Genomic DNA, 23,184 nt, shown 5'->3' on the forward strand with positions numbered 1-23,184 from the left:
AAGCTGAAGATCTGCAGTAAGTCACAAATCTTACCTTTTAAGTACATTAGCATGTACTTTGTGTACAGACATGCTAAACAACAACCCCCAATCCATATATACAGGGATTTGTTTCTTATGTTGTACAGTGGATAATTTGCAAAATACTGGAAGTGTTTCCCCCCAATCTGCTTTAAATAGCCGGAAAATGACTGTAAAATTAGTATGTCAAATAGGAACTGAGAAATAACAATAAAACCCATTCTGAATGAGGCTGAAATCAAACAAAAAAATGTTGAAATATAATATAATGTATTTGTACTGCATTGTTAGAGATGGTGCCCAGCTGTGGACTAGGTCTCATTGTGCACAGTACAGTACACAGGCATTGAAAAGCTTGAAGCAGGCAGAAAAATCCACTCCAAAGCCACAATAATTAAAATGTGTGGTCAAAGTAAAAACATTAATGCACAAAAAAGGTTGCAAAAAGAAAAAAGCCATGTCATTATGGTTGGTTCAGTAAGGTAGCAATTAGCATACCAGCTGCCCAGTCACTCGTGAGTGCTGTACAGGCAACCTGACAGACCTGAGTTAAAGCAACGCTTTGAAAGAGGGTGTGTGAGTGACTTTGAGAGATCCTAATAAAAACGGTGAGAAGCATGTGGGAGTTTGAAAACGATGATGTAGCCTAGGGCCTTTCAGCACCTCTCCCATAATTGTCAGAGCAAATGTCAAAATGAAGCACTATCATTCACAGCAGAACAAAGTAAATGCTTCTGAACCTGAAACACAGTGGAACAAAACCCACTAAAATAAGGCAATTATGGAATGACCCCACACCACAGGTCCCACAAAATTTTCATGCATTAAGAATCTCATCTAAAGACAAATTCACTGGATGTCTTTCTAACGATTGTGTCATTCTGTAATCACAAGAAGTTTCAACAAACCACTTGTTGAATTCCCCTATATGTATTAACCTTTTTTCCCCTATATGTAAACCAATTCCCCTATATGTATTAACCTTTTTTCTCATTATTAAAAATATACCAAATCAGATTTTCTATTTAGGTGCAACTAGGAAAAAAGGGACACAAGTGTATCAGTAAGAAACTGCAAGCTTTTGGAAAACGGAGGAATTTGAGTCTGTTTGGGTAGAGAGATATATGGGTTATAAGAGAAATTAAAAGCCTCTGCTTCATGTGGTTCATGTAATGGTTTTCACTTAAATGATGCTTTTTTTCCTTCATTAAAAATATTTAAAATAAAAGAAGGAAAAAACAAAGGAAACAGAAGTAATGACTATTATGTCTGCTATTGCATATATTGCATCCAAGAATACATGAACTACTCACATTCCTCTTGCACACAAATTTTAATTTCTTTTATCCCCACATAGTAGAAATCTACCTTCTTCTCAGTGTTTACCCAGACAAGGCAGAAGACACCACCTAGTATGACTGCCTGCAGTTTCAACAGGGTGTTACTACTTGACATCCTCACATACACACCTTCAAAGAACACTCACAATCACAGGGCAAGAGGAAGGCAAGTTCTGATACCTACTGACATATGTAAAAATAATTTATGAATGGACATAAAGTTATATACATATATGCAAACATACATACAAGCATACGTCACACAGTTACAATGTTGTGGAAAAGCTTATTAGGAGTAATTTCTTAAGGCAGGTGTGCAATATGGAGAACACACTGCAATCAATTTTACTTTACTCATTTTTATTTTATGGGACAGTCTGACATTCAATTACTCCATTTCAGTATGGAATTCAAAGCAGACACAAGATCCTAAGCAGTACCATACACAGAGCTCACTTTTGCAGTGTGATTGAATTAGGAACTCCTGAAGCAGACTCTATGATTATGAGCCACTCAACAAAAAAGCCCACCTAAATGATAAGCTATTCTAAGCAAATGAGTTATCTGTATTTTTGCACCAAACACGTCTCAAATATTTTACAATAAGCTTTTTTCCCATTCTGTTCCTCCTCAACAGGAACAGATTATGATGATTATATCCAAGATTTGTTATTCAAGTTTTAATTTGTTGATGATAACTCACAAAAGTCTTCCTGAATTATGGCCAAGAAAAACAGCCCTGCCCACATAATAATGCAAGGCATTACTTCACACGTCTGGAAGAATTTCAGAGTTTCTACTTCTTTAGTTCCTTGCAGATCCATTATGGTAGAATATCCAGCTATGCAGTATCTGCTACCAGCTACTTTTATCAAGCTTTTGTAGCTTTATAAAGTTACTTGCACTCGTTTTTGTAAATTTTTAAGTGCCTTTGTTCTTGACACTCATACAATTACTAAAATCATCTTTCCAATTAGCTTTAGAATCCAAATGTGTTTAAAGCCTTTTCTAGGCTTTGAAGTAGCACAAGCTTCTTATGAAATTGTCTTTCTTTCTCTGAAAAAACTTTTCAAACAATCCTTTATCAGAAATGCTTTCTTACGTTCACCTAGGTTCTTCTTGCTTGTTGCAAAGGCTGCTGGGCACACTGGCACACTTATACAAGTTCTGTGCTACACAAAAGCTTTATACATGGCACCCACAACCATCTGAGAGCACCTACATTAAAAGCAGACAGGGACAAATGCACATAGATATTTAAATAGGTTTTGCCACCTTATCCATGCTGTTAACCATATTTAAACTAAAACTCACCACATGCAATTCTGGAAAGCTCCTCTGTTAATTTATACACTGATTATTTCTGCAATATGATGACACAACAAAGTAGCAATGTAACTCTACACTTAGAGTGTACACAACAGTGTAACCCAAGCTCTTCTGGTTTGCTCCACAGTTGCACTGGACAGAAATGCAGTTTCATGCTTGAAGCTCAAGAAAGAAGTAGCAAGAGTCTTTAAACACGGTTTTGTGCTTGTGCTAGTGACTCCAAGCACAGCACTACTGCAAAGGTCCTCGTGCATCTGGCTGTTTTCAGTGAAAACTGACTGACTGATGCAGAAAATGTGATTACAGAGTTTTACATGAAAACAAGATTAATGCAGAAGTCACAGTGAACAGTGACTTACTAATTTAATGTTATAATATAAAATTTAAGTATATGGTATATTTTCAGTTAGCTCTATTTACAGGAGCTTCCCTTTATGGTCAGTCTACTCCCAATACAGCATGAAGGACATCAGGACACAAGCAGAGAGACACTTTAAAACAACCTTACCTCGGGGGTGTAGTGGATGCTACACTTTCAGGTCTACCAGCTTCTACAGAAGAGCTGTGGTTCACTGCCAAAAGAATTCTCACCTTACAGGTAATGTCTACGCTGGTCACAAAACACTCAAGTCCAACTTTTTTTTTCACACTGTTCCATTAATTGCAAATAAGGTAATTTTACTGGAGATAGTGAACACAGAACTGACTGTCAGCAGCAGCAGCTGAACCCGACAAGGGATGAAGGTGGAACCAGACAAACCTCAGACAAGACACGAGCCACGATTGTGTCTGGCTTCCAGGAAGACAATTTGTGGGCCAGGCTCCACCAGGGCACTTCTCTCTCACAACCAGTAACAATGTTTTATTCTTCTCAGAAACCTGACAAGAGTAAACTTGAATGATTTTACTTCCAAGGCAAACAAGGAGCATGCCTCTTCTTTAACACACCCTAGTTATAAAAAGAAAATTCTCTTGATAATAACCATGTGGTGATAAATCACCTCATTATTACCAGGGTTTTGTCATTTCAAGACTTCTCATTTCCTTAAAATCTCAAAGTAGATAAAATATAAAAGGCTCATTTGTGTAGCACAGCAGTGGTTAATGTTCACTACGAAAGCAAAGTAATCCCTCTATTGCTCTGGTCCACAAACTCCTGTGGTAATTGGCTAAAAGGCAACTCTTCCTGTGGAAAGGAAACTATTCCCCTCATATCTGCAGGGCAGAAACAGTTGATGTGAACAGTGCCCATTTCTCCTTAGGCTGTTTTTCTGGCTTTTTTTTTTTTTGTTCCCAAAATAAAATGGGTATTAAATAACGAACAGGAAGGAAGACCTTAGAGGCAGGAGCTATTCTCTGAAGAAGTCACCATATAAGCACTAAACTACTCTCTCAACTGCTGCTTGCAGGCAACAAACCCTTCTCTTGGGAGCAAGTACATTGGTCCCTTCTCCTGACAGAGTGGAGGGGTGGGATGGTGTAAGCAAACTAAGCTATGGATGAATCCTTCCCACCAAACAGAAATAAAAGACTATTTATAGAGAAGAAAATAAATAATAAGGGAGTAAACTTTATAGCTGAATTCTTCTTTTCATCAGTAACATATCACTGTAATGTAATTTCTGAATACTCCCATTACCTCCTTCTTTCCTACCCTAATTTCAGACACACTAGAACCATAAGCATAGTTTACAAGAAATGGAACAACTATGAATTTCCTCCTCATTCCTTTAACCTGCTGGTCAGACAGGTGTCTGCTTGCCACTGCACTGCCCTTGTACTGTGACATACAAGAATGAACATATTTGTGCTCAAATCTAACAGACAAGAATTGCACATAGATCAGTCCCCAGCACAAGAAACCTGTCTGCAACCTTCTAAGGAACATTTCATTTCTCACATCTACTGAAAATGAAGGTATTTTTTATTCAGATGGCAGTTCAATGTCTCTCTGTCTCTCCTTAACTTTGCAGAAACTCACACATAACTGCAAGAGACCTGCCTAACATTTGTAGTACTATAATACTGGTGCCTTTAAAGATAAATTCATGTACAAGAGCCTTCAAAATGAAATCTTTAGGTAAGACCAAGAAATGAAAAAGTCTGTATAAAGGAATTGGTAAACCCTTCAAACAATAAAAGGGAGTAGCCAGCACATTAGTAACCAATCTTGTGCCTCTTGCACATCCACAAATACTTTTGAAGGCAATGAAACTATGGGGACACACGGAATAAAAGGTGCAGACAGAACAAACACCTTACCTTTTCCCAGCTCATAAGCCCCAGCTTTAACCTACAGCTAAATCAACACAACACTAGATATTCCACATAAATTTAATGACCATAATTGGGCACAAAAGTATTTTTGTAGGTTTCTGTATTGTTTTATATCTCTAAGGATATAAAATTAATTCCCATTCATGTATGGTAATGTAATATGTAATAATATAAATTAATTTTCTTCAATAAATAAGTTTTTATCATTGTACACTAAGAAATATTTAACTTCTAAACTATTTTCTCTTCACTTGCTTCCAACTACTGCAAGTTAAACCTGCTTGTCCTTTGTAAAGGGCAGAAAAAGCTGCAAATCGATTTTTGTTACTGATTTTCTACCACTAGATGCCTCTTAAATAAACATAATCAGCCACTTTGACAAAGACCACTGTGTTGCCACCATTCAGTGGAAGGGGCTCAAGTCACATGAAACCGAACTGTCTGGGGAGAAAAGAAAAAAAAGTTCTGCAGTGGACACAGCCCTGGAACTTGTTTTGCCTTTCATTTATGTCCTTTATCCCCTAGCCCAGCACGACAGAGTGAGACCCACCTGCACACCCTGCACCGCCCTGCAGAGGAAGGACAGCCCCAGCTGGTCTGCAGCAGCGTCTGTGCCACGGGCAGGCAGCTGCTGGCACTGCTGCCTCTGCTCCCTTCCCAAGGCATTTTGGGGCAGTGTAAATTGGGATTGCCTCCTCTGCCCAGTGACCTGTAGGATAGCTATTCTCCTTTCAAACTTAAATAAAATCATCCAAGATCATTTTGCAGACGAAAAGATACATTCTCAGTCCTGTGAGCTTTCTCCTCCTGGGAAATGAGTCTAAAAGCCAAACACACCAGTGCAGCTGCTGAGCCTGTGGACTGCAGGCAGGGCAGTGAAAACAGAGAAGTGGCTTTGGGGGGACTGATGAAAAAAAGGGGGTGGCTGATGCTGACAGAGAAATCCAGCTCAGTACATGCTAGTATTGTCCCAGGAGCTGATCACAACATCAGGACTAGGGCAGGGGGAAACAGGAAATCCTAAATTACTAACTTTGCTAGTAAAATAAGATTCTTAAAAACATTACAAAAAATCCTGGATCTACTGAAATCAAGACATGCTATGACATTAATGTCAATGCACTTACAATTTCACCCTCCTCTGTATGAGGATACCAGCATGAGATTTATTATTACAGTCTGGATTACAGGATTTCATTGGGTGTATTGACTTTCATTTAATGTTTAAAGTCTGATTTAAATATAGAAAATAAATGGTGACTCTGTAAAAGGTTTCCATGAATTTCAGTTCATGATACAGCATTTTGGCACAGGACCATAGGCTTTACTCTGTTTCTAATTAGGTCTGCAGAACACTCATTTACTTAAATGGGATCTACTCATGTGTCTCTGGAGAAACAAGTGAAACAAATGGTTATCTCATGTCTGAATAAATATTTTTGCTATTAGTGAAAGAGCTTCAACAGTGACTCCTTGGGAAGGGGAAAAATGAAGGATTACATCCTGAACTAATCTAAGGATGAAGATACATTATTTATGGCTCAGCTGATCTAACAGCTCAGCATAGCTGGAAGGGGGGTCCAAATCCTCAGTTCTTCTGCCCCCATATATATTTCTGCCCCATCTTCCTCCCTATGCATAAGATGAAACAATTTGTCTTATTCCCCAACACCAAAATAATTTTGTTGTTTCTGCAAGTCTTTAATTAGTGTGTGGGAAAAGAGAAAAAAAGGATTGTTAGATCAATACAGATATAACATGTCCCTTTACACTAAATTATCCTTTCTGCTGTAAAAGTTAATGGAAATGACCTACTTCAACTTATTGGATAAATGGCTGGCCTAAGGTTGAGAAAGAGGAATCCAGTGGGCCTGGATACCTTCATCTTCAAGCTGGAACTTACATGGTTCAGTGAAACCTGGGCCTTTCTCCTTCAGCAATGCATTTTCATAGCTTTTAAGAAAGGAAAATCTGGAGAGCTCTGCAGGAGCTCCACTCCTCACCATGGGGATCTTCACCTCTGAGCCCCAAGTGAGGACTGCACAGCACCCCACAGACCCTGAGTGTTACCCAGACACGTGTGCAGGGGTGACAGAGGCAAGGGATAAAGGCAAAAGAAAGTCAAGTGTCTCATGCTTCACAGCAGAAGTTTAAAAAGCTCACAGCTGAGAAAAGAATATAATGTTATGATACAGGCACACAAAGCAGATGGAAAATTCACCTAAACCCACCTGTAAAACTATGTTTCATTAGTGATTTCCCCTATCAGCATTATCTGCACAGATGTATGGGCTGAAGCATTTCAGCAGCAAGTACAAATGCTGAGGGAAAACACTGTATCTAAGCTTTTATGCGAAATCCAGCCTATAATTAATTTTGCATCATTTTGACAGCTTAATTCTGCAAATTCCCCAGAACACATTTCAGATCAGGACTGATGGAAGAAATGTGCAATACTTCTGGAGCTGTGTGAACTCCTGCCCTGCCAAGATGGCCCATCTGTCCACACCATCACTTGGGTGGTGTCACCAGGGCAACATGGTCCTGGGAAAGTTGATTCACAGGATTTTGAGGTTTTGAGGCAGAAGGTTGACTTGGCAGCCTCTAGAGCACTGATGGCTCTCCTGTCACCCAGCCCTATCCTCTCAATCCACCAGTAATGTATTTACCAAGGAGGATGGCACCAGGACAGATCACCTGGACAGGCCATGGGAGCACACCAGCAAAACTGCTTTTGCTGGATTATCATATTTCTGTTCCTGACTCATAGATATTCATTACAGGTTAAGGATCTTCCCTGAACTGTCACTTTGAGCACAAGAAGACAAAATATCCCCTACCTTTCTCTTCTTCCCATGCCATGGGTTGCAATTACTACAGGGACACATATCCTTCAGGACACATTTTCCCCAGCCTTCAAGTCTACCACTGCCATGAAATTCTCCACTGATTGTTTGCAGCTGTTTGTGAAAGAGCTAGGCCACATCACTGTTCGGTCTGAATTTGAACATTGTCATTCTGTTTCAATAGATGGATAAAATTATGAACATAGTCCAAATCTGACATTGGGCTTCCCTTGAAATTAATGAGCTCTGGACCAGCGTTACATTAAATTTAAGTGTGAAAAGTATTTTCTGTTTCAAACAGTTTCAGCATTTAATTACAGGCTGATTAGACATTAACATAAAAAAAGCTGTCATAAAATCGACATTTTCAAAAATACCATTGTAATTGTGTCAATTTTCATTCTAAATTAATACCATTATTTAAACAAGCAAACTGTAGCACAAAGCTGTTCGCTGCTACAGCCAACCAGCAGGTGTTATCTGACCTATTAATCAATTACCTAGATAAAGGTAAAATAGTCTCAAGTTTCAATTACACATAAAGAAAGTTTAATTAAAAAAAATCAATTTATATGCAAGACAAAGATGCACTGCAAGCATGAAAAAGTATAATATTTTAGACAATTGGTTTTAGGAAAAAATACAAATTACAAAAATATCTTCAAAAGAAAGTGTCTTTAATTGCATATAAAGTAGTTTATGATTATTTCCTGTAATTGAAGTCAAGATTTGCTGGGACTAAGCCTTTTTGCAGATGAGTAAGGTATTTTTGATTCACACAATCTTCACTAAACCAGAAAAGCAGAATAGTTGCTGTATTTAAATGCATGATCATAGATTTTGCTTTTCATGTGTTATTTAAATCAAACCCAAATGTAATTACAAGCCTTTTTGTAAGACTTGAAAGGGCCATGACAAGGCTGACCAGATGGCCCCTTCCTTGCCATGGCACTGGCCCTGGTCAGAAGATTCAGGTTTACTCTGGGTTTCCCTCCCACATGGTGTGGTCCCTGCTATGAGACCGAGAAAGGATAAGAAGAGGAAAGGACTCTCCATGCCCCCTGAGCTGGTGGTGCCATGGAGCCACCTCTGTGACACAGCAGTGCTGCCCTGGACTGTGGAGGTCCTGCCTTCACTGCTGCTCTGCTCCCTCAGGAACTCCACAACTGCCTGGGCAGTTTTTAAGAGTGGATTACAGGCCACTTGGGATTCAGTTTCTTGGGATTCAGCTTCTAAAATTTGGTTCAAGAGTACATTCTGGTGAGAACTGAATGAAATAGCCCCAGGAGACCCGGGTGAGATGTATTTTTAACTAGTGTGGAGTAGTCTAAGTAACAGTGGGCAAGCTTCTCAGTGGCCATCAGAGGCTAGTATGTTTGAGGAATTGCCTGGCTTGAAAGCAGAATCCTTTCTTTCATTCTACCTGCTCCCAAGATCATTCATAAGTGTGGCCTGTTTTTATTCTCTTAATAGAGGTTTATTTAGACTTTTAGAGGTTTATTTAGACTTCAGCTAAGGTGTTAAAATTTATATTGCACTTTAATTTCTTAAGAACACCATGAATAAGAACCTTCTACTTTTCTCTAACGCCATCAGTGTTCTGGCATTCCTCTTCCTTTCCACACAGTCTCTGATGAGTAAAACAAATTTGAGACAATCCTGTGATCACTTAGTGAACAAGAACTCCAAAAGAGGGGGAAATTACTTTGTTTTCTCTGCCTAGCATCCTCCCAAACTTCCTGTCAGTATCTTGGGGACACAGTGCATTCAACTGCTACACAGACCAGCTATCTCAAACATGGCTCCAGAAGAAGAGTAGACCTTAAAATCTAAACACCAGGGGAAGGAGAGCATATCTTGAACATCTGTGTGTGTGTGTGAGAGAGAGATCAAGTTCCAAATCCTTCCAGGCACCTTTGTGGCAAGAGAAAGCATCTTCCCTCAGGTCTGCATTAGAACTGGAGCCCTTCTATGACAGTGACAAGATGCCTGATTCTCATTCAGCAATACTATCCTTCTTTATCAACTTGGAAGAGACACTGAATGTTCTCTTAAAAAGAGCAATATCAAAGATTATCTATTCCAGATTGAGATATGCAGACAAAGAGGAGAACAGGACCAGTAAGTTCAGAAGTGTCATGTACAGGCACTTCCACCAGACTAAATTTCTTGAAGAAAGGGAAAGGCAGAGTTCCCTGTCACAGGGCTGAGTGACAGAGCTTGGCTGCCCTCTGTATTAAATCATCTCCATTTGTGCTTCTGCTCCACATATCCTCACTTCAGTGTCTGCATCCTTTCTCAAAAGGCAAAGGCATGCTCTGGAAATGTTCTCAGCAGCTGCAGAGAAGAGGGAATGAGGGTGTTCCCAGACAGAGCAAGAGGTAGTGACCTGTCAGTCTAGCACACAGGTCTGCAAATCAAATGTGACATGAGGAAATGCAGGGCACAGTTTCATAACAACAGCTCAGCACTGCACCAAAGGCAGCCAGCAGGACAATACAGATGCATAACTCAGTTTCTGACCTGCCTTTCTAATTCCACCCTGCAGTTATTGTCTTTCTGTTTCCAACAGTAGCAGGTAACAGAGGTTTACTTGCTTCACCCAGATCACAACAGTATGCAGATGTCCAAGCCTCTCTTTTTTGATCAAATAATCTGACTCCAAATCATCTGACTCTGTATTTACCCCCTGCAAACTGAAAATCTAGCAAAGACACAGGACATAGTGCAATTTCACCTTGCAAATGCTCAGAGGCACAAGGACAAAGACAGAGTGCCTGAGGAGCTAGCCAATGACCAGGAATGTGCAGCCAGGAAAATTATTAAATTGAATTTGTTTTAACCCCAGTTTCCATATGAAGGCTCATGTTTTTCCTGAAAAAGTCTGTGTTTAAATTTGCTGTGTATAACAGTTACACCTTGTGGGGAATGTGCATGTATGGCATTTCCTACTACACAAAGGAGGAATTTCCCTTTGTGCACTGAAGTATTCAAGTCTAAGCTGCAACCTCTACCTATTTTCTCTGTTACAAAGATTTTCCATTAATAAAGTATGTTAAAAATCAGGTAAAAAAATGTTTGTAACCCCCTCTCTATACAATTTAATGTATAATTTACTACATTTCTTTCTTATGCTTTTTGTTCCCCCAAGACTTGTTCCCCAGAGATCTGCTCCTCCAGCAATGTGCCTGAGGGAATGGTTGGAGCCTTACTCCTACTGAAGAGCCAGAAATCAAGCAAGGCCACCTGTCCCTGTCCTCTCCTTCTCCCAAAGGAACTCCTCAGCACAACTGAGACACAAACCGCAGAACACCTTTCTTCTCAGACAGGATGAAGAAAGCAATTTTAAACCTGGATGTCTTTCCATGCCTTCTCTCTGAGCCAAAACACTCCTCACTCCATGCCCCTGAATATGTAAGACTTTATCTCACTTAGCCCTTCCTTCTATGCTAAAGCTTTGTAGTTTATGTAGTGGGAGGGGTGTGTTGGTGGGATGGCCAGGCAGCCTGGCCATACAGGCTGAGGCTGCAGCCACTGCCGGCTGAGGAGCAAGCTTCAGTAGGCCCCAGAATGTCCTGCAAAAAGTAGAGGAATGTGCTTCCTTCATTCTGTTCTTCTAGAAATGGGAAATATCTCTGCCTCACTGGGGACATGAGTAAGTCTTCCTTCTGTTAATCCAATAAAAGCTTGCCAGGAGGATGCTTCTTGTCCCAGGACTGAGATTGGAGCTTTAGTGCTGGTGATCAAACAGTAATGGAACTAAGATGATGCAGGCAGGCATGAACAGTGCACTCAAATGCCAACATTCACAACAGCTTCTACAAGAGTTCCAAGACCTGGAATTGCAAGAGATTCTTTTTATTTTTGTAAACCTATGAGTTCTTTTCTTTCTCCCTCACATCTTACTGCACTCATCTTTAAATCTTGCCAAAGTCTTCTTTGGTTGACATTTCCTCTGAGGCAATTTCAGGAAAAAAGAAGCTCTGGGTTAGAAAGTATTAATTAAAGAGCCTCATGGTGGCAAAAAAAATGCAGCAAGTCTGTTTTCAAGTTGGAATTAGAAGAAACCACGTGAGAGTCACACTGAGAATCAACTTTGCATATATCTTAAACATAGGTGAAAACTGTCCACTTCTGGATGTAATTACCTTACAATTAAAAAAAAAATAAATTAAGCTACTAAGCTATATACCATAATATTGTTAATTCTACATATTTTCATCTTTTTAGAGGCTTGACACAAGGTCCTTAATCACCAAAAGCCAATACCCCCAGCTACTCCCCACTGGCCACAAAACCTCCAGGAAAGGGAAGTGGAAAGGCACTTGGCCACAAAACCTCAAAAGCAGCTCAGACACACTCCCCTGCCTTGTTCTCAGGGCTTACAAATATACCTCAGTCAAAGTTATTCATGAGTAAGCAGGCTATGAAACACAAATTTATTCTTTCTGCTAAAATAAATTCTAAGGATTTAAAGTCCTCATACTACCCTTATCAACCACTATCAAAGGAAGATTTAGTTTTGAGTAAGTCTGTAGAAAGAAAGAGACCATAGGTCACAACTCTTTACACAGTTCATTTGGGTTCTGATGATGTTTTGTAATCAAAACAACACACAGTGACAAAGTGCTAAAAACCAGCAGAGAGACACTAATAGCATGTCCTCGAATAAAGATCTTTACCCCCATAAATAACTATCCAAATGTACATGTACCTTGGATAGCAATCTTATGGAACAGTCAAGAATACTTAGTTAAATATATTGCAAAATGTTTTCTATTGCACACGTGTGCATTCTTTGGGGAGAAATAGAAGTCAGACCATCAAATTCTATTAGCATTAAAAATATCCTTTTCAGTAATGTTAACTTACTCTAAATTGAATTTATAATAAATACAACCCCCTTTATAAATCAGTATCAAGACACCTTCTCTTTCAACTAAGGAAAAGTGGTTTACAGTGATGGAGGGGTTACCAATTACTGCAGTGGATTTACAGTTATATTTTCTTCTGAAAAAAGCCCAAACCAATCCAAATCAACTAACCAAACAAAAAGCCAAAGTATGGACCAAAGGTACAACACATGAGCAAGAGGATAAATAAGATACAAAGAAAAATTTTCCCTACATGTTCTGTCTAATGACTTCATTTATCACATGCACAACTTTTCCAAGACAAAGTGCAAATTCTAAGTCTATTGTGTTTCTTTAAAGGCAATAAAGCTCAAATTTAATAGTATGGTGAGCTGTCACTTATGTTCTTGTGCTGTTCTGATCTGCTCTAGCCTTCTGACATTGAAGTTTCACAAGTTCAAGCTCAATTTAGCAGGACAAGTTCAAAGGTCATACGTAAGATGATATAAGCTGCATGTCACTAAGGTGACAAGTTTAACTTAGTATGACACAAGGATGGATGTGGATGGAGAATTTTCAATGCTACACTCCTGTCTCCCAATCCTCAGACTTCCATACCTGGAACAAAGCAAGGAGGCTGCATAGAAACAGACATTTATTTGTACTGCAGACCAGCTACTGAAAAAGCCTGGAAAGCTCCATGTCCAAGTCAGGGAAGGAGAAGGTATAAGCATCCTCAAGACAATTCAAACAATAGCATGGTGAAGGAGAAATTACTGACAAGAAAACAATCTTCTAGGAATGAGGAAAACTATTTTAAGCAGGATATTGGGGAGCAAATGGAGAAAGGCAGCCTGAAGAGGTTTGGAGAGCTGGAGACTTTCTGGGCTCAGTGCTTATGCCAGGGGACTCAAATAGCAAAGTTGTTACTTTTTTCTTCCCCAAACCTGGTTCTTCTCCTGGTGTTACGTGGTACTTCATGTTTGTCACCCAGGGCTTACTGTGGCCTAGAGATTATTTCAGGAATAAGAAGGACTAGAGCAAGGCTCCAGCTACTCCAGTAGCCCATTTTCACCACCAGCTTGAAGTAGGTACCCAGGAAATTGGTTAAGAACAGTGATGCAAGCAGTGATGCTCCTCCAGAACTCTCAGTCTCTAGAAATTTGCAGTTCTGTAATTTCCTGTTCTTTCTTCCCTCCATCACATCTCATCTCATTCAGTCATCTAACCTTCTCACTGCACTGACTTGTCCCTGGACTTGTCCCTAACTTAGATCACTGCTTTCCTACAAACCTTGTCCCCCTGTCCTGTTACACCATTTTGTTGCTGGAGATACCTGGATGACTACTCAACTTCTGTGAGCATAAGGAAATAAAAAACAAAACAAATTTTTTTTCACTTCAAAATGCCAAAACACTTCCAAAATAAATAACCTACAGACTAATAGTCTAATTCTGGTGTTTACAGAAGCTCAGTCTTTTGGATTGTTATAGCCATTGTCCCCTTGTGCCTCCATAAAGTAAATCAAGTAGAGCTATAGTGACATATTTGTGTTAAGGTATATTTCCCACATCCTAGAGATAATATTTTCCTGGTTATTCAAAACTGTGAGAATACTCTCAGATCACCAACATAAGTACTGCTGTAGCTTAGCATCTTTTTACTGTTTAGCAAGCTTCAAGATTGTAGAAAATGTTAAGCTACCAGATGTCAAGCCTCTTTCAACTCTGCACTGGACAAAACCACCCCATTTTAAAGACCAACTTATATCAGGTACTCAAGAACAAGTACCTAGCCTCAAATTTTTGACAAGAAAGTGGTTACTATGTAACTGCAACTTAATGAATTTGTCCCTTAGAGATTTGAACTGCATTTTTATATATTGATTTTTTAAGGAATTCAATTGTAGAGATCCAAATGTCCCATAAATCCCATCTTTCAAACATAAGACACCAACTGACAACACCAGCAATTTTGATACTGTTGTACCTCAGTATCAAGCATCTTACTTCACAGTGTTCTCAAGCACCTACCTCATAGCAGAGGTTATTAAACATGTGTGTAATAACCATTACTTTTACACACACACATAATATATAGGTAGATAGTTATTATATATAATAAAAGCTTTCACATGAGGATGCACTTAAGGTACACTTCTATGATTTCTTTTACTTCAAGGATTTCTAAGGGTCAAAAGTTCTATGAATAATCATGGTTCTTATCTGGTGTTTATGTAGCTTTTCTGTGAGTTATCTGCCCAGTTTCAGAATACTTGCATATTCTTATCTGGTTTATATTAGGACAAACAGAAGCTCAACCAGCCCCCAATCAACATTAGAAACCACAATGGCTTTAAAGTAATGGTCTTTCATTACAAGCAGCTGTTTACTAATAAACATGTACATGAGAAGCCTTTGAAGGAAAGTCTGTAGGAGAAAAAAACAGCACTTAAATTAAAAAGAAAAAAATAAGACATGTAACTAAAAGCACTTCTGAACCAAAAACGTCTTTCTGGCATCCTTCCCAGCTAACATTTGATTCTATGCCCTGTGTGATATTTTATATATCGTCGTATTTGAACTACACCAACCATATTTTGCTTCTTCCTTCTACTGGTTTTTGCACTACGCCTACAATGGTGTCACTATGTAAAGGAAATGCACCAGAGCACTTTATACTTTCTATTTGTAAACTGATTGAGGAAGCTGTTAAAAATATTATCTAAAGATTCTTAGGTATCTCAGTATTATTCATTAAACAGAGCAGGATCTGCAGTAAGAATTCTGAATTTTGAACTGAGTTTTGCATGCTTTGTGTTGCCTCATAACATGGTTTTTTCAGCTTTGACTCTAAGCTCTAAAAATTTTAATTTCTCTAATTAGCTAACAGCCTGACAGTATCCACTGTTTAAACAAGAAATTAGATGGCTCCTTCCTCACAGAGCTCTTTAAGAAACTTTAAGAAAAAGAAGTAAAAGAAAAAGATGGCAATGCACTAATTCGAATTTTTTAGAAGACAAAACTATTCAAACACTGATCTTCCCTAACACTAACCCAGGGCACCTACACTGTAGATTCCCATAAGGTGTGTTTTAAGTGTAAGCTTATCACCTTTAAAAATCAGTGGGCATTTTTAAGACACATGTCATCTGATCCATTTTAGACAGCTCCTTCAGGGTGAGCACAGAACTGAGATTCCACTCCCTAAGGGGAGCCTCTATTAATTAGTGAGATTGCTTGTGCAAAGCAGCCATGCAGCTGCACCCTGTTAGTCCACTAAGATGCCATGGTAGGCACAGCTCTCACAGAGGAATGTGTCAGTCGGCAAGAGGGATCTAAAGGCAGAAAATCTTAAGGAGCAAACTTATTCAGGCAGCTTGTTCAGGGCTTAACGGGTGCATAAAAGAAAGCAAAAGAAGCAAGCAGAGAAACATGCTGCAAAATAAAGGAAAAAGTGTAATGGAGTGAGCAATAGTAAATGAACTCCTACAATTAGTTTGCTGGAAATAATACTTGGCAATGGAACTGAGAACTTCTGAGAAATTCCGAGAGCTACACCCTGTCCACAAAGAGAAAACAAAAGAAATCCACCAGGAAATTGTTCATATTTCACTAAGCCATTCCTACAAAAGCAAAAAAATATGCTCACAAATATTATCTCAATTACTTTAACATACAGAGCTTATGCATGTCATCAATGATCTGAACTTACTGTGAGCTGCCCTGCTACCTGGGGGAATCACGCTAATACCGTAAATCCTGAAGAATTGTTTAAATAACTGCAAACTCCCAAACATCTCATCATGTAAAAAAGTCAGTATCATCCTTCCTCATTCAAGTGTCTCTTCTCAGTGTAAGTACACAGCTGTCCAAAAGGATCAAGTTTCATCTTCCTAAGCCATTTCAGTTGTGATGGATCCCATACTGAAGTCTATAAACAGCCTTAGGTACACCATTGGTTACCAACTGGTACATTTCCTAACCAACATCATTAAAATACAAGGCAGTTCAATGAACTTGGAAAACAGTAAGAAATTACTCCCCAGAGTGCAACATCTGGTATAAAGGAGGAGAAAAACACTGTTTTCAAGAGCAAGACATTTAAGAATTGGAGGATAAACCAAAACCCATTAATCTATCTCCACCCCCATGTTCAAAATGAAAAACAGAAAAAATACCCTTTGATGCTTCACATTAGGAAGATACAAATCCGAGATGTCTTCCATCTGTTTTGTTTGCTGTTTTTTAATAAAAAAGCAAAATCACCCTGTTCTTTTTTTTCCTCTGTTTTCAGTAGATATACTGAAGGATATTTTCAGACCTGTAATTCTAAGGTTTTTACACTGTTCTCATCCCATGCTATTTGGTTGCCTATCAAATGTAACTCTGCCTTAGTGAAGCAGTATCTAAGCTTTTCAAACATTATTAAAATGATCCTAACTAATTTTACATGTATCACAAATCTAGCTGAATTTAGGGAGCCAGGTGAGGAGGTAATTTCCTCTGTGCTCCTGTAATAAACTCTTGACCTCTCTGGTACATTTGTGAATAGTCCATGGCCTTTCCAAGCCCCTGCTGTCCCCAGAGGCTGCCACCAGCCACAGACCACCAGACAGTGACAGCACTGGCCATGACCCCTCTGCCTCATCCTGCAGGACTGGCACAAGGAAATTGGGTGGAATTGGACATACTGGAACATTGGACATAATTGGAAATTTCCTTTCACTGGAGAAATTCTTGCTGCCTCATCAGAGCTTATGGATCACCTGCATGGTCAGAGGAATGAGTCAAAATCCCACCTGCAATGCTTTGGAATGCTGGGAAGGCTTCTTGGCCGCTGCCCCTCAACTCTCATTGCACAAACACTGTTGCACACACTTTTAGCTACCCACTGATCTTGCATGAAGAGCTCAGACTAAAGCTTGTCCTTCCTGGGGCTGAGAAGTGTTGCAAGCTAGCAGATGGATATCATTTTTCCTATCTAAATGTATCCTTGTTGCACTTACAGGTCTGAAGAGCCACCTTTGGCTCAGTTCTATCTGGATAAGATTTTGTTCTATTTCTCCTTTTATTTTTCAGAGAAAGCCTTCATGCCCTGGTTCACCAGATGAATGAGTTCTAGTTAACTTCACAAAACTTAAAATAGTTTCTGTAATAGATCCTACGGTCTCTACATATTAAAACTGAATATAAAGCTTGTTACCACTTTTAAGGGACATAAAAATGCTTTTAAAATCCTTGCGTGCCAATGTCAAATTCTCTGTGATTCACATAGCTTAAAGCCTTAAATTTTGGATATTCATGACTGCAAACCAGGGCAGAAAGTAGATTTAACACTTTGGTTTGTTTTCTAAAACAATGTCTGCCTTCATTTTAAACCAGCATTACATGTTATAATATCAATCTCTTTCAAATTCTCTACCAGTGGTGGAACATGTCTTTGTATATTTTTTTAAGATATTGAGTGAAATTTTTATGTTCATTTAAATCAGGAGTATGAGTTTCCTCAACTTTCAGCAAAGAAAAGAATTAAAAGTAAACACCTTCTATAGACTTGTTTCCCACAGTTGAAATTTCCTTATGCACAGTTGAGTAAATCACGTCTCTCCATTCAGATACAAACATGATTGCACAAGTTAACTTAAATAGTAAAACTCTAACTGCTCATCAGCATCTTGCCAACTTTCAATGCAACTGGTGGGAAAGTTGTATCAATCTTATTAGAAAGAGGAAAATATTTCCAAGGTCTCAAGTCAAATGTGCTATTGTTTCACTCTTGCGACACAACAGCACAGAGACACTCCTTCAAGTAGAATTTCCAGTATTTGAAAGAATTACAGGGACTTTTAAAGTGGTATGAACTCTTGTCCTCAGTTTTATGCTGTGCAAAATGCTTAACTGGCAGCTATCACCAATCTGCATACACAGGGCCAAACTCCCCTCCTCTCCAAGCCTGAATACAAGAGACTTCCACAAAAATGCTGTGGGAGAAAGCTTTCCCATGGGAAAGGTCATGCGGTGATTCCACTGACCCTGGCCACTGGCACGAGATGACTGAGGGACACCGAAGGTCACTGCTACCCTGACACACTTGGCTGATGGCACAGGGCCACAGGCTGTCCCTGGTATTTGCCCAGACTCATTCATTTCACAGCCATCCCTACCCTCCACAGGCTCCTCAGCCTCCCCACAGTGAGAGGAGGAAGGAATCTTTTGGTATTTTATGAAGGAAATAGCTTAAAAGTATCATTTATATACAAATATGAGATTGCATTAATTCAAATATACAACCTGCACACATTTCAGAGAAATATTTGGTAGCTGGCCTCACTTCAGTGCTGTCTGGCAGGAGGGAGCCATGCAAGCCAAGCACAAGTCCTGGAAAGAAAGGGTACACCACAGAAAATGCTGATCCCTTCAGACCATGCAGAAATGGTCAGAAGCCTCCAGAGATGACAAAATTGAGGCTTCACCAAGGGGTGGGACAAAGCAGGGCAAGTATTTGCAGAGAGGATGATTAATGAACATTGTGCTGGGTTTGTCACAGCAGTAGAGTCAAGGGGATGGAGGAAAAACACTTCTGCACCCCAGCATGCTTTTCCAGGAGCTTTACAAACCGAGTCCCTTAACATGGAATTCTGAAGTTCTTCCAAAAGCGTAGTGCTATTCCCAGTGCTTATATGGCACTAGCAATCCACAGCCTGAGAACTACAGGCAGAGATGATGACAACCCAGGTCAAGCATCAAGAAATACTGGAATTACATTTTTCATCAATCACAAACCTCAGTACACAGCCTGGAGACTTTATAGAGAACATGACCCAAGCTCAGGAAAGTACAGACAGAAACCCAGTACTGTGTAACACACGTCAGGGTGCATTCTGGTGTTGTCTTCATCAGTAATTAATTGGCTGAGTCCATCACCCACACCCTACAGGTGTGTTGTAGTTGTCAGCAAAGCTTGAAAAGCCTGTGTGAAATAATACTCAGCCCCACCAAGAACTCTAATAAAAAAGCAACTGCACACTTGAATCATTAGCACATACTCTGGATGCTTTGTTTTCCTTTGAATTATTTATACCATGACAGATGGAGAACTGAAAGTGACATGTAGACTAGACTTCTATTTTATATAACAAAACATCCACTTCTTTTAAAAGAGAGAAACTACAGGTTCAAATTAATATTAAAGGGAGTTTAACATGCTCTTGCTATAAAGAAATGTTTAAGATCACAATTATTTGAGAAACAAAATATAACTTTTATCCTTTTGAAAATTTCAGTTCAAAGATGCTTCTTTTTATAGGGGCTTAAGAAGCAGTGTTTCGGAAGCAGAGCTTAAGAGACTCAGTTTAACAAATTAATGAATAATGTTAAAGAATGAACTCCCATGCTCATGGACTTAGTTCTTGACTCCCCTGCATAAATATGGCACACTTCATCTGAAACTGATAGACATTTTCAGTCTATATTTTAAAGTAGGTACTTCTCATGAAAATATGAGCATTCAAAGCATTTCAGTATCCCTCCTTTTGGCTGACACAAAATTTCTTCATAGCATTTCAGAAATTCTACTTCCAAAATTAGAAAATAGTGCTAAAACAAAGAGGTTTTTTTAATGCAAAAATAGATAAATATAGTAAATTAAAGTTTGAAAAGGTAACTGCTGAGACTGTGAGAAAATTGAGAATTTGTTTCATTCAGACTGAAATTTCAGGGAAAAAACCCTGAAAATGTTCTGAATTGTTGGCAACTGCATTTCTTTTCTATACTAATTCCCTTCCTCTGCATTTAAACACCACTAAAAGACCATAGAGATGAATTTTTCTGCTTATTTTGCCGAGCCACTACATCTGACAGTGATATTGCAAACCTCTGGGGGTCACCCACACAAACCTGGAAGGCCCACCACTGCAGCATGGGGAAAAATTAGTTCTCTTTATTACTGTCAAGCTTGCTACAGCCTAATGCAATAGCAGGATATTTACAAATGCAGACTGTCTAGACTACACAAAGTATAAACTGGATAGAGACAGCTTTTTTCTTAAACTTAGGCTATTATCAATTTTTATTACAAATTTGGTTTTCCCAAAACAGAAGCAAGATCTAACAAGAAAGAAGGAAAAAGGCACTGAAGAAAGAAAGCAGAGCTAGATTAGCTACTTTACAACTGACAGTACTACCAATTTATTCCTCACTTGACTGGAAATTGTAAATTACAAAAACTTTCATTTTTGCTGATGGTTTCAATAAAGAAATTATATATTCTTGTGTACATATATTTTTAGGTAAATACAGTTTAGATGGTTTCTAGAACCATTAGGTCAAACCCCAAACTATCCATGCAGTGGAATGAAGATCACAGAATGGGTCAGGTTGGAAGGGGCCACTGTGGTCATCTGGTCCAACCTGGAGCTCCAGCAGGGTCATCCCAGAGGACATTGCACAGGATTGCCTTCAGGCAGTTCTGGTGTTTCTCCACTAAAGGAGACTCCACAGCCTCTCTGGGCAACCTGTTCCCCTGCTCAGATTCCCACACAGCAAAGAATTTCTTCAGGTGGAGAAAGCTTCCTATCCCTCTGTGCCCATTGCCTCTCGTCCTCTTTGGCACCACTGAGAAGAGATTGGATCCATCTCCTTGGCATCCTCCCTTCAGATACTCACAGGCAGGAATGAGGTTCCCCCTCAGAATCCCACCCCTACCTTCAGCTGGGCTACACACAACCAAACTGCAGCCTGAATTCCCTAGGGACAGACATGCAGACCTCCTGTACATCCCTTAGGGAATCCTTCCCAGCTACTAGAATTAAACTGCTCAGCACCGGCAGCTTGGAGCAGCACTCAGTCACCTCAGTCACTGGGTTCAAAATGCTCCCCTCCTGCTGCAATCAGCTTTGGTGCACAGCTTTGGTCCCCTTAACCCCTTCTAAAGCTGTGTGTGCCTTTCTGACACTCCCAGGTTATGCCCACAGCCTATTGCACTGCATGAGCAATATATTTCTTTACCTCATTTTTTTCATTCTGCTATGATTACAAGAGCAGATCAAGAATTATTTTTTGCTTAGAGATTTCCCATATTACTTTAACAAGCCCTTGTCCTTTTTTTGCTTATGACCCAAGCCCTAACAGAAATTTCTCATTCTCAGACTATGTCATTTGCTCTTATTCTCCCTTGGAAAACTCATTCTGATTTTTGTCACCACCTTCTCCCAGACAGACTGCCATTCCTCATTCTGCTGAGCCCACAGGTAATTGCCAAATGGTGCAAAGTCCCATTTTCAGGTATACTTCTATCCATTAAGGAACCTTGCTCCAGTGAAAGGGGTTTTTTTTGTCTTCCCCCTTACCCCAAAATAATCTGTTTGTGGGTTATTTCTTGAGTGTGTCAAGGTAGTAGTAGTCTTGTCCTTGTCCAGAAAAATTTACTGTAGCCAGATCCATTACTTGCAAGTGACAGCACACGAAGATTCAAAGGGGGACTTTGGTGGTACCTTACAAAGTATCAATTTCAGAGCAGACCAAGCCTGGGATCTCTAACATTGCCAAAACTCTTGCTGCTCTGAGAATTTTCCCAAGGAATAACTGAGGTGAAATTCAAAGTTTTGGTCAAAGTAGAAAACTCCTCTGAATTAAGTGCATCTAAATCTGGGAAATTTTTGTGGTGGCAGTCACACAGGCCTTTTTGTGCTTATTTATGATAGCTGTATATTGGTATTCTGGCTAGGATAATAATAATATACATATTAATATTCTAATTGTAAATGGCAAATACTGTTTATCCTAACTCTACCTTAACTTTATGACTTTTTCTTGTAATATTTTGCTTATTACTCTTATTTTTATCTTAAATTTTCAAGTAACCTAAAATTTTAAATATTAAAGCATTTTTTTTTTCTAAAACGGCTCATTCTTATTGCAGTCCTATATAAAAAGCAGCTGGGTCAAACTCAGTTTCATATGAACAGCGCTTGAAACATTAAAATTGCATGAAAAGCCAAAGAGTCTCAGTTGCATAACCAGGGCCAAGGAGCAGCCAATAAGTCTCTGCCAATCACCCCTATTCATCAGCAACTTTTGTTTGACTAAAACATGCTAGAAAAGCAACCTGTCATAGTTCAAAGATTTAGAGATATGAAGAACCTCTTGCTTCCCTTGATAATTTGCCAGAATAATGAATCATTTCTATATGAAAAATACTGTGCATTACTCCTGATTTGAATCTGCCCAGCTCTCCAGCTATAACCTTTAGTTTCTGTTATGGTTTTTATTGCTGTTCTAAAAAGCCAGTATAAACTCAGTATATTTTCTCCTGCTTCCAGAGAATTACATTTCTTAATCAAGGAGAATCTCTATTTTGAGTGGGTCAATGGATAAAAAAATCACTGTTCTCAGAGAGAAACAATTTCATGGATTTCAAATCTTTTGGATATCCTTCTGCAGTGTTCCCATGGTTCAACATCCCTTCTATAGCAGGCATTCCTGTCACAATGCACACCCAGAGGATTTGAGTCCTAAT

General features: G+C 39.2%; 1 protein-coding gene across 13 annotated transcripts in view; it reads right to left on the bottom strand.

Moving 5' to 3' along the window:
• KIAA1217 (KIAA1217 ortholog) overlaps positions 1-23,184 on the bottom strand; it is a 355,044-nt gene that overhangs the window by 131,410 nt on the left and 200,450 nt on the right. The gene's annotated exons all lie outside the window — the stretch shown is intronic.

Source organism: Agelaius tricolor, unplaced genomic scaffold (assembly GCF_023055355.1).
Source record: "Agelaius tricolor isolate 1412-34295 unplaced genomic scaffold, bAgeTri1.0.p SCAF_6, whole genome shotgun sequence".
Classification (NCBI taxonomy): Eukaryota; Metazoa; Chordata; class Aves; order Passeriformes; family Icteridae; genus Agelaius; species Agelaius tricolor.